Below are 13,861 nucleotides of genomic sequence, written 5' to 3'. Positions count from 1 at the left end.
ATTAGATGTTCCCACCTTTTCTTTTTTTCCCCCTTTCTTGAAATAATTAGTATTGGATTAGAATGTTTGTTTCTTCTCCCTCCCTCCCTTCCTTTCTTTCTTTTTCTGAGATAGGACCTCACTATATAATCCTAAGTTTGCTATTTACTTAATTCAGCCTTCTGAGTGTTGAAATTACAAGTACGAATGATCATGCTTGGTCTTGAATCTTTCCTTCCCCTTCCCTTCTCTGCACGCCCTCAACAGAGTGTTGCTATGTAGCCCAAGATGGCCTTCATAATCCTCCAAGTTCTAAGATTGGCTAAGTGTGCACCACTACATTTAGCTCTACATTGAATTCTGCTTATAAAACTAGTTCAAATATGTTCTTTTCCTATTAATATGGAAAGTGTACACAATCTCAAAAAAGACAATTAAAACTTCTCATATTCCCAGTACCAAGAAATAAACACTGCTTAGTTGTTGTGGTAAGTCCTTCTAATGTGTATGTTTATAAAATGGCATTATAATGCAGAGATGATACTTTGTATAGTGGTTTTCCCTTTTCTACATGAAAACCACCATTCTTTGTCATTAAATATACTGAGTGGCCCAAGGTCTGCATGAACTATGAGTCAATAAAGGGCTCTTTATCACAAGACACTAGTATTTCTTCTGAATATTTAGTCATTATACATAATGCTGTGATGAGTGTCCTTGTAAATATACCTTTGTGTATATTTACAATTACTTATACAAGGAGCATTCCTTGGAGTCAGATGACTAGGTTATATTATGCAGCAAATGAAACTGCTGATGTGTCTGCACTCGGTATACTTTGGGAAACTTATACTAATTGAGACCTAAACAGTCTTGAAAGTGCCTGTTTTCTTGAAATTCCCCCCTCCAAATATGTGGTGTAATTATGTTGTTTAATCATTGCAAATTGAAAAGCAAAGGAAAGCATCTCATTGTTCTCACTGGTGATTTTATGAATGCTAGGAAGGATGCATTTTTTAACATTAAAAATATTATTTATTTGCAAGCACAGACAGACAGACACAGTGAGAGAGAGAGAGAGAAAGGGAAAGAGAGAGAGAGAGAGAGAGAGAGAGAGAGAGAGAGAGAGAGAGAATGGGCACATCAGCATCTCCAGCAAATGAACTCCAGATGCATGCACCACTTTGTGCATCTGGCTTTATGTGGGTACTGGGAGATCAAACCCAGGCCATCAGGTTTTACAAGCAACCATTTTAACCACTGAGCAACCTCTCCAGCCTGAAATTTTTTAACTTTTATTTTTAAAAAAGTGTTTTTATTTTTATATATTTATAAAGAGAGAGAATGGTTGTGTCAGGGTCTCTTGCCACTGTAAAGGAATTCCAGATGCATGTGCAAATTATGCATCTGGCTTTACATGGGTACTGAGGAATTGAACCCAAGTGGTCAGATTTTGCAATACAGCACCTTTAACCATTGAGCAGTCTCTCCAGCCCCCCTTTTTCAAAACTTTAATTTTTTTCTTTTTTTTTTTTTAATGAGAGAGCAAGAGGGAGAGAGAGAGGGAATTAGTACACCAGAGTCTCAGCCTCTGCAATCGAGCTGCAGACATGTGCACCACTTTGCATACATGTGTAATCTTGTGCTTGTGTCACCTTGATGCCTGGCTTACGTGGGATCTGGAGAGTTGAACATGGGTTCTTAAGCTTTGCAGGCAAGTGCTTTAACCACTAAGCAATCTCTCTAACCTTTAAAAACCCTAACCCTATATACACAATGCTCCATAATCATAGTTCCCTCTCATCATCCTTCTTTTCCCCTTCACTGAATCCCTTTAGAGACTTAACTGAATTGCTTGTTCATCTATCTTGCCCATTTTCCAATTAGAGTTGATATTTTTAATTTTATTAGAGTTCTTTGTATATGGAAAATATTGACACTACACCAGCAGGGGAGATAGCTCAATAAGTAAAGTACTTTCTTTCAAATATGAAAACCTGGGTTTGATCCTTAGTATCCATGTTTTTTGTTTCTTTCAAGGAAGGATTTCACTCTAGTCCAGGCTGACTAGGAATTCACTATGTGGTTTCAGGGTGGCCTCAAACTCATGGTGATCCTCCTGTCTCTGCCTCCCAAGTCCTGGGATTAAAGCTGGGCATGGAGGAGTGTGCCAAGTGCCGAGGAAATGGAGACCTATGGCCCTGGAGTTTTCTGGCCAGCCAGTCTGGCCTAATCAGTGAACTCCAGTTCAATGAGAGACCTGTTTTTTTTTTTTTTTTAATTATTTTATTCTATTTTTTTGTCCCCTTTTAAAATTATTTTTTAAATTAGCATTTTCCATGATTATATAAAAATATCCCATGGAAATTCCTCCCTCCCCCACACACAATCCCCTTTGAAATTTCATTCTCCATTATATTACCTCCCCATCTCAATCATTGTCAATTTTTTTTTTATTAATTAGTTTTGTACTCAGTGAATAGTCAAGTTGGTACCATTGTTAGGCTCATCCATGTTCCTACCCCCTCCCCCGGCTCCTCCTTGTTGAGTTATATGGGTCATACATTGTGGAGTTAGCCCTCAGTTATGGGTAGGAGAAAAAAATATGGAATGCTTCACAAATTTGCATGTCATCCTTGCGCAGGGGCCATGCTAATCTTCTCTGTATTGTTCCCATTTCAGTATATGTGCTGCCGAAGTGAGCACGAGAGACCTGTTTTTAAAGGAGGTGGACAGCATTTCTGAAGACAAGTACCTGAGGTCTTACTCTGTCTACATACACACACATCAAAAACAAAATATTAGCACTATAGAAAAATGATAGCTGATGATGTCATTATTCAAAGTATATTAATAGTTAGATTCTTGGAAAGGGATGGAGGGAAGGTCTCATTCTGGACATACTAAGGTCATGGTATCTATGGTCATGCTATTGGGGAAGTTGTCTTTCTAGTTCTAAAATCATAAATCACTCATGTTCAGACAATATCTGAAGCCATGGGTCTCCCATAGAGAATGTGAGGTACGAATTGATGGCTATAGATGTATTGCCAGGGGCATCCACATTTAGGGAAGTGCAGGCAGAGCATGCAGACAGACAGTAGTGCCCTGAGGATGCTACCACAGGGATTTTCCAGGAACCACTACAGGGTGATGTCATAGAAGGCAGGAGAAGAGAGATTTTTCAGAACCAAGTTGACAACAGCATTAAACGCAAAATAAATATCAAGTGAGATTAGGAGTTGTAAGTTACCACTGGGATTTAGTAAACAGAATGTCCTGGGGTATTTGTTCACTATTGCTTTGGTAGAGTGGAAAGAATGGAATGTAGTGGTAGTGATGGGGGGAGGTGAGAAAGTGTTTGAAAATGATCACTGAAAATCCTGGACACCATTATGTATATGGATTCAAGATTACAACCATCCATTGATGTCTGTCCAGTTAGAGCTAACCTGTGCACAGGGTTGGCTGCCCTTTTGTTTACATGGCCTCTGCTTCCTAGATGGGTGGACACACTATAGTATCTGGCAAAGACCATTCTATCGGGGGTGGCTTGGGCTGTCCTCTGCCTTTTAAAAAGTGAAAGATTTATATGATCTGAAGAAAAACCAGAATATTCCTCTACTTTTTGTCATGAACTCTGATAAGTTTATTTACAGTACTTATGCAAACCTTGTTTCCACTCAGCAGGCCAAGCTGCTTGCTATCATTTCCTTGGATCCCTCTACTAAGCCATGTGACATCAAAATGGCCTTCCTTGGGTTGGGGATGTAACTCAGTAGACAGAGTGCTTGCCTGAATCCGCCTGAGTTCCCATCTCCAAAACCCATGTTAAACATCTGGGCCTGTCCACGTATGCCTATAACCCCAGTCCAGTAGGGGAGCAGAGACCCAGGAATCACTGGAGCTTGTGATAAAAACAGGAAGCTCCATAATAGTGAAAGGCTCCAGCTCAAATAAGAATGGGTACAAAAAAAAAAAAAAAAAAGCAATGGAGCCAGACTCCTGATGTTCCACTCCTTTCAGGGTAGACAGTTCTATTCTGCTGCAGGCAAGTGCATGGCATGCCAGAGGAACACATGCACATGTGTACACCACACATAAGTGGGAAAAAAAAAGGTGAAGAGTAAGGGAACTCAGAAAGGAAGGAATATGAAAAGAAAATATAGCATAAAGACAGTTTTTTTTAATTTATAATTTTTTTTATTAACTAGTTTTGTACTTAGCAAATACAGTCAGTTTGGTACCATTATTAGGCTCATCCATGACCTACCCCCTCCCCTTGGCTCCTCCTTGTTGAGGTATATGGACCATGCATTCTGGAGTTAGCCTTCAGTTATGGGTAGGATAAATGTCTCTGCATATCATGACCCAACATGTGGCTTTGACATTCTTTCTGCCCCCTCTTCTGCAAAATTTCCCTGAGCCATGTTGGATTCATTTTTGGTCTGCTTCAGTGATGAGGTGTTCGGGGCCTCTGGGTCTTTGGATCTCTGATTTGGTAGGAGTTGACTTTTCTCTGTGTTGATCTCTTTCCCCCTTGTGCTGGTACCCGGTTCTCCAAGAAAACAGCCTCCTGGCTTGTTTCTCCAATTTTTCTTAGTTTCAGCCGGGACCCTTATGAGGTATGATGGGGTGGCTCTCTCCTTAGGATCTGCATCTGTCTGAAAAAGAGAAGCACATTTTCCAATGGAGAGGAAGTTAGCACCAGACAAATGAGATAATCCTTACTTTTTTTAATAGAGAATTTAATAGGTGTAGGCCCTCTTGTAGCCCATGATTGATGGTAGCTTGATAATGGAGAGTGGGCTTATGTTTGGATATGGTTCTGACTTGTTTCCCAGCTCCAGCTATGGGTCCCGTACCACTGAGGGGATCAGTGCTCTCGATTTGGATAAAAGACAGTTTTTGTATGTGTGTGAAGTAAACTATCAAAGGGAGACTGATATTGTATAAGAAACAGCCTGAGGTAGGCACAGAGTAGTATTCTTGGGATTCATGATAGAGTTTGGCAGTAGCCGCCAATTTGTCTAGATAAGGCAGCCAGCAGCAATCATTGGGTTTGTTTAAACGGAGTCCTGTGTTACAAGGACTTCCAACAAGATGGACTCTCAGGTCTTGAGGCTGGCTGCCTGAGGCCTGGCATGTAAGACATGCTCTTTCTGTTCCTGGTGACCTGGTCAGCTCATGAGCATCATACACAGCCTTTAGAGGTAGAAGAAAAGACTAGCTTTTGAGAAAATTATAGGATGATTGAAAGGCATCTCAATAGTGAGATGTGTTAGTTTACCTCCATCCCTGAGAGTAAAGGCAAGGGCTAGGCTGGTAGAAAGAAATCAGAGAAGAAATGACGTAACATCCAACAAAGTAGCAAAATTCATGAAGTGAATAAAGTCTGTGAAGATCCAAACAATGAAAATGGCACAATCTGCAAGTTGCTTTTTGTTTTTGTGTGTCTGATCACATTTGATAGCACTGCAATCATGGACATTAAAGGAATTTGGGAACTTTTCACTCAAGTCCCTCATTTCAAAGCTGAAAAAGGGCTAGGATGAAGGATGGGAGGGAGAAACTTTTGTGAAGATCTGATCTGTGTCTCACTGTCTTCTAGTTGCATAAAATACTGTCTACTGAGATAGCTGGCTTAATATCTATTATATTTTCAATATGTTGCCTGAATGTGTGTTGTTTGTCTGCTACTCTTTCCCTAGTTAATTTGAGCATTTTGTGAAATTCCATTTTCTCTTTTCTTTAACATGTCAACTATATTTTTTCAGTTACACCATCATACCACCTTATGGGCAGTATTGGTAACTTAAAGTTCTTCCAGTTCCTTCTTGCCATCTCTTATAAATTGCTGGCATTCATTCACTCATCAACAGCTTATTTTCCATTGCGTAGTTGCTGTCAATATTTTGAATACATGGTTACCTGTCAGATCAGTTAAGAGTGAGAAATATTAAAAATTCTATCTTTCATTCATATTTTCCTTCTAAGATGTTCTTTCTTCTATTATGTAGATATGTTTCTGTTTAAGATCATCTTCCTTCTCTCTGAAGAACTTCTAACACTTTTTGCAAGGCAAGTCTACTGGTAAAATAGTCCCTCAATATGTGTTTGTTGGAGAAAGTCTTTAATCTTCCAATATGTGTTTGTTGGAGAAAGTCTTTATCCTTCACTCTCAAAGGGCAAAGATCTTTTAAAATTTCCATTCCAATTGTCTAGCAATGATCAGATACTGTATAGTTTTACTACCAGTAAGTCCTCATGGCAGACTTCTATGCCAGCCAGCTGTGCTTCTTAGAGTTCTTAGAGACACAGATCAGATCTTCACAAAAGTTTCTCCCTCCCATCCTTCATCCTAGCCCTTTTTCAGCTTTGAAATGAGGGACTTGAGTGAAAAGTTCCCAAGTTCCTTTAATGTCCATGATTGCAGTGCTATCAAATGTGATCAGACACACAAAAACAAAAAGCAACTTGCAGATTGTGCCATTTTCATTGTTTGGATCTTCACAGACTTTATTCACTTCATGAATTTTGCTACTTTGTTGGATGTTACGTCATTTCTTCTCTGATTTCTTTCTACCAGCCTAGCCCTTGCCTTTACTCTCAGGGATGGAGGTAAACTAACACATCTCACTATTGAGATGCCTCTCCAATTTTGGGGTGTAATTTGCTGTGACCTCTGCCCTTTGATGGGTCTTAAAAGAACTGTCAAGTTTCAGTTTGCTCCACTTTTTTTCTTATTGTGAGGATGGGAGTGACAATTTCCGACTCTTGACTAGAAATCTGATAATCTGTGTGAAATTAACCATCTTTACCAAATATTTTATTGATTGATGTATTTGACAATGGCATTCATTTCCATTCTGAGTCCTTGCCATTCAAAATGTTTTTTTTTTTGGGGGGGGCGGGTGTGGTGGCACTCAGGAGGCAGAGGCAGGCAGATTGTTATGAGTTCAAGGTCGAGTTCAAGTGGATTTTAGGTCAGCCTTGGCTAGAAGGAGACCCTACCTTGTAAAACCAAAACCAAAATCAAAACAATGCAAAATGCTCTTCTTCAGAAATGATCAATCAAAGTTTCCCCCTTGCTTGAGGTATAGATTTCTAGCTCCCAATTTCATCACAATTTACACCTGAAAGTTTCACTATAGATTGTATGAATGGACACATGGGGAGAAAGGCCTCATATCCCAGACTCTTACAGTGGAACTTTGAGAAGCATTGGTTGAGCTTAGACCATGATCCTTTACCCATCCTGCCAGCATCCCATTGGAGTCCAGACCATGATTCTCTACTACATGTCACTTTGTCCATCCCTGAGATGGGTAAGTTCAGCACATGTATTATCTTCTTCTATTTGGATCATCACAATTACCTTCTGTTTACACATTTTAAACAAGATAGTGAGAATCAGGTCAAAGCCCCATAGCTTGGTTCTGGAAGAAATGGCCTTCCCCTTTAACCCAAGGCCTTGAACATGCTAGCCAAAGGTTCTTCCACTGAGCTGCATCCCGAGCCTGACTTTCTTTCATATCTTTCTCCTTTTTCTTTTTCTTTTTTTGTTTTTTTCCCCCCTCATCAGGTTTCTGTTTATCAGTGTGAACCACTTGTTTGGGGAGCTTATAAAATGCATATCAATGAGCCTTGTCTCAGATAATGCATAATCAAAACAGCAGCATGAGGTCTGGGATTTGCAAGTCCACTGATGGCTTTTAGATACACTAAACTGTATCAATTTCTCTGATATCCAAATGGAAATTTGGGAAATAGAAATTCCTATCTTCTAGGAATTCATAAATTCAATCCAAAGTGACAATATTAGGAATAATATAAATTCCATAAAATAGCTCTAAGGAAATGAAAGTGTAGATGTCCAATATAATTGGATCTTGGTAACTGAATGTTCCAAATTTGTACATTTAACTAGTCATAAATCAAAAATAACAAAATAAAAAAGTAACAAAATAATAAAAAAGAATGTTGTATATACTAAGCATGTAAAGAATTTTCTCATCATTATTCCCTAGAAACCACACTATAATAACCATCTACCTGTGTTAGGTATTGTTGCAGTCCGGTTCACATTGCTGGTAGAAATCACCCAACCAATACTAGCTTCTGGGAAAAAGAGATTTATTTTGGTTTATAGGCTTGAGGGGAAGCTCCACAATGGCAGGGGAAAACGATGGCATGAGCAGAGGGTGGACATCACCCCCTGGCCAACAGAAGGTGGACCACAGCAACAGGAGGGTGTGCCAAACACTGGCATGGGGAAACTGGCTAATAAAGCCCATAAGCCCGCCCCCAACAATACACATCCTCCAGGAGGCATTAATTCCCAAATATCCATCAGCTGGGAACCTAGCATTCAGAACACCTAAGTTTATGGGGGACACCTGAATCAAACCACCACATTCCACCCCTGGCCCCCGTAAACTGATATCCATACATGACGTAAAATACAATGTATTCAGTCTGACTTTAAAAGTCCCCATAGTTTTTATCAATTCCAATGATGTTCATACATCCCCATAGTCCAAGATCTTTTTTTTTTTTTTAATTTTTATTAACATTTTCCATGATTATAAAATATATCCCATGGTAATTCCCTCCCTCCCAACCCCCACACTTTCCCGTTTGAAATTCCATTCTCAATCATATTACCTCCACATTACAAACATTGTAATTACATATATACAATATCAACCTATTAAGTATCCTCCTCCTTTCCTTTCTCCACCCTTTATGTCTCCTTTTCAACTTACTGGCCTCTGCTACTAAGTATTTTCATTCTCACGCAGAAGCCCAGTCATCTGTAGCTAGGATCCCCATATGAGAGAGAACATGTGGCGCTTGGCTTTCTGGGCCTGGGTTACCTGACTTAGTATAATACTTTCCAGGTCCATCCATTTTTCTGCAAATTTCATAACTTCATTTTTCTTTACCGCTGAGTAGAACTCCATTGTATAAATGTACCACATCTTCATTATCCACTCATCTGTTGAGGGACATCTAGGCTGGTTCCATTTCCCAGCTATTATAAATTGAGCAGCAATAAACATGGTTGAGCATGTACTTCTAAGGAAATGAGATGAGTCCTTTGGATATATGCCTAGGAGTGCTATAGCTGGGTCATATGGTAGATCAATCTCTAGCTGCTTTAGGAACCTCCACACTGTTTTCCACAATGGCTGGACCAGATTGCATTCCCACCAGCAGTGCAGAAGGGTTCCTTTTTTCCACATCCCCGCCAACATTTATGATCATTTGTTTTCATGATGGTGGCCAATCTGACAGGAGTGAGATGGAATCTCAATGTAGTTTTAATCTGCATTTCCCTGATGACTAGTGACGTAGAACATTTTTTTAGGTGCTTATATGCCATTCGTATTTCTTCCTTTGAGAACTCTCTATTTAGCTCCTTAGCCCATTTTTTGATTGGCTTGTTTGATTCCTTATTAGTTAACTTTTTGAGTTCTTTGTATATCCTAGATATTAATCCTCTATCAGATATATAGCTGGCGAAGATTTTTTCCCATTCTGTAGGTTGCCTCTTTGCTTTTTTCACTGTGTCCTTTGCGGTGCAAAATCTTTGTAATTTCATTAGGTCCCAGTGGTTAATCTGTGGTTTTATTGCCTGAGCAATTGGGGTTGTATTCAGAAAGTCTTTGCAAAGACCAATATGTTGAAGGGTTTCCCCTACTTTTTCCTCTAGCAGTTTCAAAGTTTCCGGTCTGATGTTAAGGTCTTTAATCCTTTTGGACTTAATTCTTGTGCATGGCGAGAGAGAAGAATCTATTTTCATCCTTTTGCAGATATTTATGCAGTTTTCAAAACACCATTTGCTGAAGAGGCTGTCTCTTCTCCAATGAGTATTTTTGGCATTTTTATCGAATATCAGGTGGCTATAGCTACTTGGGCTTACATCTGGGTCCTCTATTCTGTTCCACTGATCTACATGTCTGTTTTTGTGCCAGTACCATGCTGTTTTTGTTACTATGGCTCTGTAGTATAGGTTAAAATCAGGTATGGTGATACCACCAGCCTCTTTTTTGTTGCTCAGTATTATTTTAGATATTCGAGGTTTTTTGTGATTCCAAATGAATTTTTGGATTGTTTTTTCTATTTCCATGAAGAAAGCCTTTGGAATTTTGATAGGGATTGCATTAAATGTGTAGATTGCTTTTGGTAAGATTGCCATTTTCACGATATTGATTCTTCCAAGCCAGGAACAAGGGATGTTTCTCCACTTTCTAGTGTCTTCTGAAATTTCTCGCTTGAGTGTTTTAAAGTTCTCATTGTATAGATTCTTTACTTCCTTGGTTAGGTTTATTCCAAGGTATTTTATTTTTTTTGATGCAATTGTGAATGGGAGTGATTCTCTGATTTCATCCTCTGTGTGTTTGTTGTTAGCATATACGAAGGCTACTGATTTCTGTGTATTTATTTTGTATCCTGCTACATTGCTGTAGGTTTTGATCAGCTCTAACAGCTTGCTAGTAGAGTCTTTAGGGTCCTTTATGTATAGAATCATGTCATCTGCAAATAATGATAACTTGATTTCTTCCTTTCCAATTTGTATCCCTTTTATGTGTGTCTCTTGCCTTATTGCTATGGCTAAGACTTCCAAAACTATATTAAATAGAAGTGGAGACAGTGGACACCCTTGTCTTGTTCCTGATTTTAGTGGAAAAGCTTCCAGTTTTTCCCCATTTAGTAATATGTTGGCTGTAGGCTTGTCATAAATAGCCTTTATTATATTGAGATATGTTCCTTCTATTCCCAGTCTCTGTAGGACTTTTATCATGAAGGGATGTTGGATTTTGTCAAATGCTTTCTCTGCATCTAATGAGATGATCATGTGATTTTTGTCTTTCAACCCATTTATGTAATGTATTACATTTATAGATTTGCGTATGTTGAACCATCCCTGCATCTCTGGGATAAAGCCTACTTGGTCCGGGTGAATGATCTTTTTGATATACTCTTGTATTCTGTTTGCCAATATTTTGTTGAGAATTTTTGCATCTATGTTCATGAGGGAGATTGGTCTGTATTTTTTTTTTTTGTTCTATCTTTGCCTGGTTTTGGTATCAGGGTGATGCTGGCCTCATAGAAGGAGTTTGGTAGAATTCCTTCTTTTTCTATTTCCTGGAAAAGCTTGAGAAGCAATGGTGTTAGCTCTTCCTTAAAAGTCTGGTAAAATTCAGCAGTGAATCCATCCGGGCCTGGGCTTTTTTTAGTTGGGAGATTATTGATAACTGCTCGGATCTCCATGTTTGTTATAGGTCTATTTAAGTGATTAATCTCATTTTGATTTAATTAAGGTAGGTCATATAGATCAAGGATATCATCCATTTCTTTCAGATTTTCATACTTTGTGGAGTATATGCTTTTATAGTATGTCCCTATAATTTTTTGAATTTCTCTGGAATCTGTTGTGATGTTATTTTGTTCATCTCTGATTTTATTAATTTGTGTCTCTTCTCTCTTTCTTTTGGTCAGATTTGCTAAGGGTTTATCAATCTTGTTTATCCTTTCAAAGAACCAACTCTTTGTTTCATTAATTCTTTGGATTGTTCTTTTTGTTTCTATTTCATTAATTTCTGCCCTAATCTTTATTATTTCTTCCCGTCTACTACTTTTTGGTTTGCCTTGTTCTTCTTTTTCCAAGGCTTTAAGGCGAAGCATTAGGTTGTTTACTTGCGACCTTTCTAATTTCTTAATATAGGCACTTAAGGCTATAAATTTACCTCTTAGAACTGCCTTCATTGTGTCCCAGAGATTTTGGTATGTTGTGTTCTCATTATCATTTGACTCTATAAATTTTTTGATTTCCTTTTTGATTTCTTCATTGACCCACTCATCATTTAGTAGTGTATTGTTTAGTTTCCATGATTTTGTATATGCTCTATAGCCTTTCTTGCTACTGATTTGTAGTTTAATTCCATTGTGGTCAGATAGAATGCAAGGAATTATTTCAATTTTCCTGAATTGGTTAAGATTTGCTTTGTGTCCTAATAGATGGTCTATTTTAGAGAATGTTCCATGTGCTGCTGAAAAGAATGTATATTCTTCAGCCTTTGGATGAAATGTCCTGTAGATATCTGTTAGGTCCATTCCTTCTATGACCTCATTTAGTCCAGATGCCTCTCTGTTTATTCTTTCCCTGGATGACCTGTCAATTGATGAGAGTGGGGTGTTAAAGTCACCCACCACCACTGTGTTTGGTGTTATCTGTGACCTTAGTTCTAATAGTGTTTGTTTGACGAATTTGGGAGCCCCCATGTTAGGTGCATATATATTTAGGATTGTAATGTCCTCCTGTTGGAGTGTGCCCTTAATCAATATAAAGTGAGCTTCCTTATCTTTCTTGACTAACGTCGGACTAAAGTCTACCCTGTCTGATATTAGGATAGCAACCCCTGCTTGTTTTCTAGGCCCATTTGCTTGAAACACCGTCTTCCAACCTTTCACCCTAAGATAATGTCTATCCTTTGTAGAAAGGTGAGTTTCTTGGAGACAAGAAATTGTGGGATCCTGCTTTTTAACCCAGTCTGCAAATCTATGTCTTTTCGTTGGGGCATTGAGACCGTTGATATTAAGAGATATTATTGAAAGGTGTGTATTTATGTTTGCCATTTGTGTGTGTGTGTGTGTGTTACTTGTTCTACCTGTGCTCTCTTCTGTTAACTGGTATTTGAGTATAGCTGTTTTTTTCTAGGTTCCTTATATGTGTGCTTTTCCTTTTGTTCAGCATGGAGGATTCTATCAAGTATTTTCTGTAGAGCTGGTTTTGTCTTCAAATACTCCTTTAACCTGCTTTTGTCATGGAATGTCTTTATTTCTCCATCAATTTGAATGGATAACTTTGCAGGATAAAGTAACCTTGGTTGACAGTTGTTATCTTTCAGAACTTGGAATATATCACTCCAAGCCCTTCTGGCTTTAAAGGTTTGTGTTGAATAATCTGCTGTAATCCTGATGGGCTTGCTTTTGTAGGTAACTTGATTTTTCTCTCTAACTGCTTTCAATATTTTTTCTTTGGTTTGTGTGTTTGGAAGTTTGAGTATAATGTGGCGAGGAGAGGTTCTTTCTGGGTTTTGTCTGGCTGGGGTTCTAAAGGCTTCCTGTATCTGTATTGGCACCTCTTTCCCAATTTGGGGGAAATTTTCCTCTATGATTTTGTTGAAGATGCCTACTATGCCTCTGGAGTGGAGTTCTTCTCCTTCTACTATGCCCTGAATTCTTATATTGGATCTTTTCATAGTGTCCCGAATATCTTGAAATTCCCACTCATACTTTTCTATAAGTTTGTCTTTCTCTTTGTTGGACTGCATTAGGTCTGCCACCTGATCTTCTAGCTTAGATATTCTGTCCTCTCCCTCATCCATCCTACTGGTGAGATTTTCTACAGAGTTTTTTATTTCATTAACTGTGTTCTTCATTGCTAGTAATTCTGACTGGTTTTTCTTTATTATTTCTATTTCCCTATTTATGTCTTGTATTGCCTTCTTTATTTCATTAAATTGGTGTCCTGCCTCTTCTTTGATTCCTTTGATTTCCTCTTTGATTTCCTCTTTGATTTCTTCTTTGATTGTTTTCATGTGTTCTTTGAACTCTTTGAACATATTTATAATTATTCTTTTGAACTCTTTCTCAGGCATTTCCTCTAACTCTTTCTCACTGGAGGACATTTCTGATGCATTAATACTTTTAGGTGGATTTATATCGTCTTGCTTTTTAGTGTTTCTTGTGTTATAATGTATATATTTTTGCATCTTGGATTAAGTTAATGCTTGGATTTTCTAGCTAGCTGTGTATTCTTAGCTGTATCAATTGGTTTGATGTAATATATTTTCAGGGTAGGACCTTAAGG

At 38.4% G+C, this 13,861-nt stretch overlaps 1 non-coding gene across 1 annotated transcript; it reads right to left on the bottom strand.

Moving 5' to 3' along the window:
• Positions 1 to 2,578: 2,578 nt before the first annotated feature.
• On the bottom strand, positions 2,579 to 2,685 carry LOC123461797. Its single transcript, XR_006637862.1, has one exon. It is a non-coding gene; the product is annotated as a U6 spliceosomal RNA (small nuclear RNA).
• Between the last annotated feature and the right edge of the window lie 11,176 nt (positions 2,686 to 13,861).

Source organism: Jaculus jaculus, chromosome 6, assembly GCF_020740685.1.
Source record: "Jaculus jaculus isolate mJacJac1 chromosome 6, mJacJac1.mat.Y.cur, whole genome shotgun sequence".
Classification (NCBI taxonomy): domain Eukaryota; kingdom Metazoa; phylum Chordata; class Mammalia; order Rodentia; family Dipodidae; genus Jaculus; species Jaculus jaculus.
The sequence above is the reverse complement of the archived record's forward strand: the minus strand, read 5'-3'. Positions and strand labels throughout refer to the sequence as shown.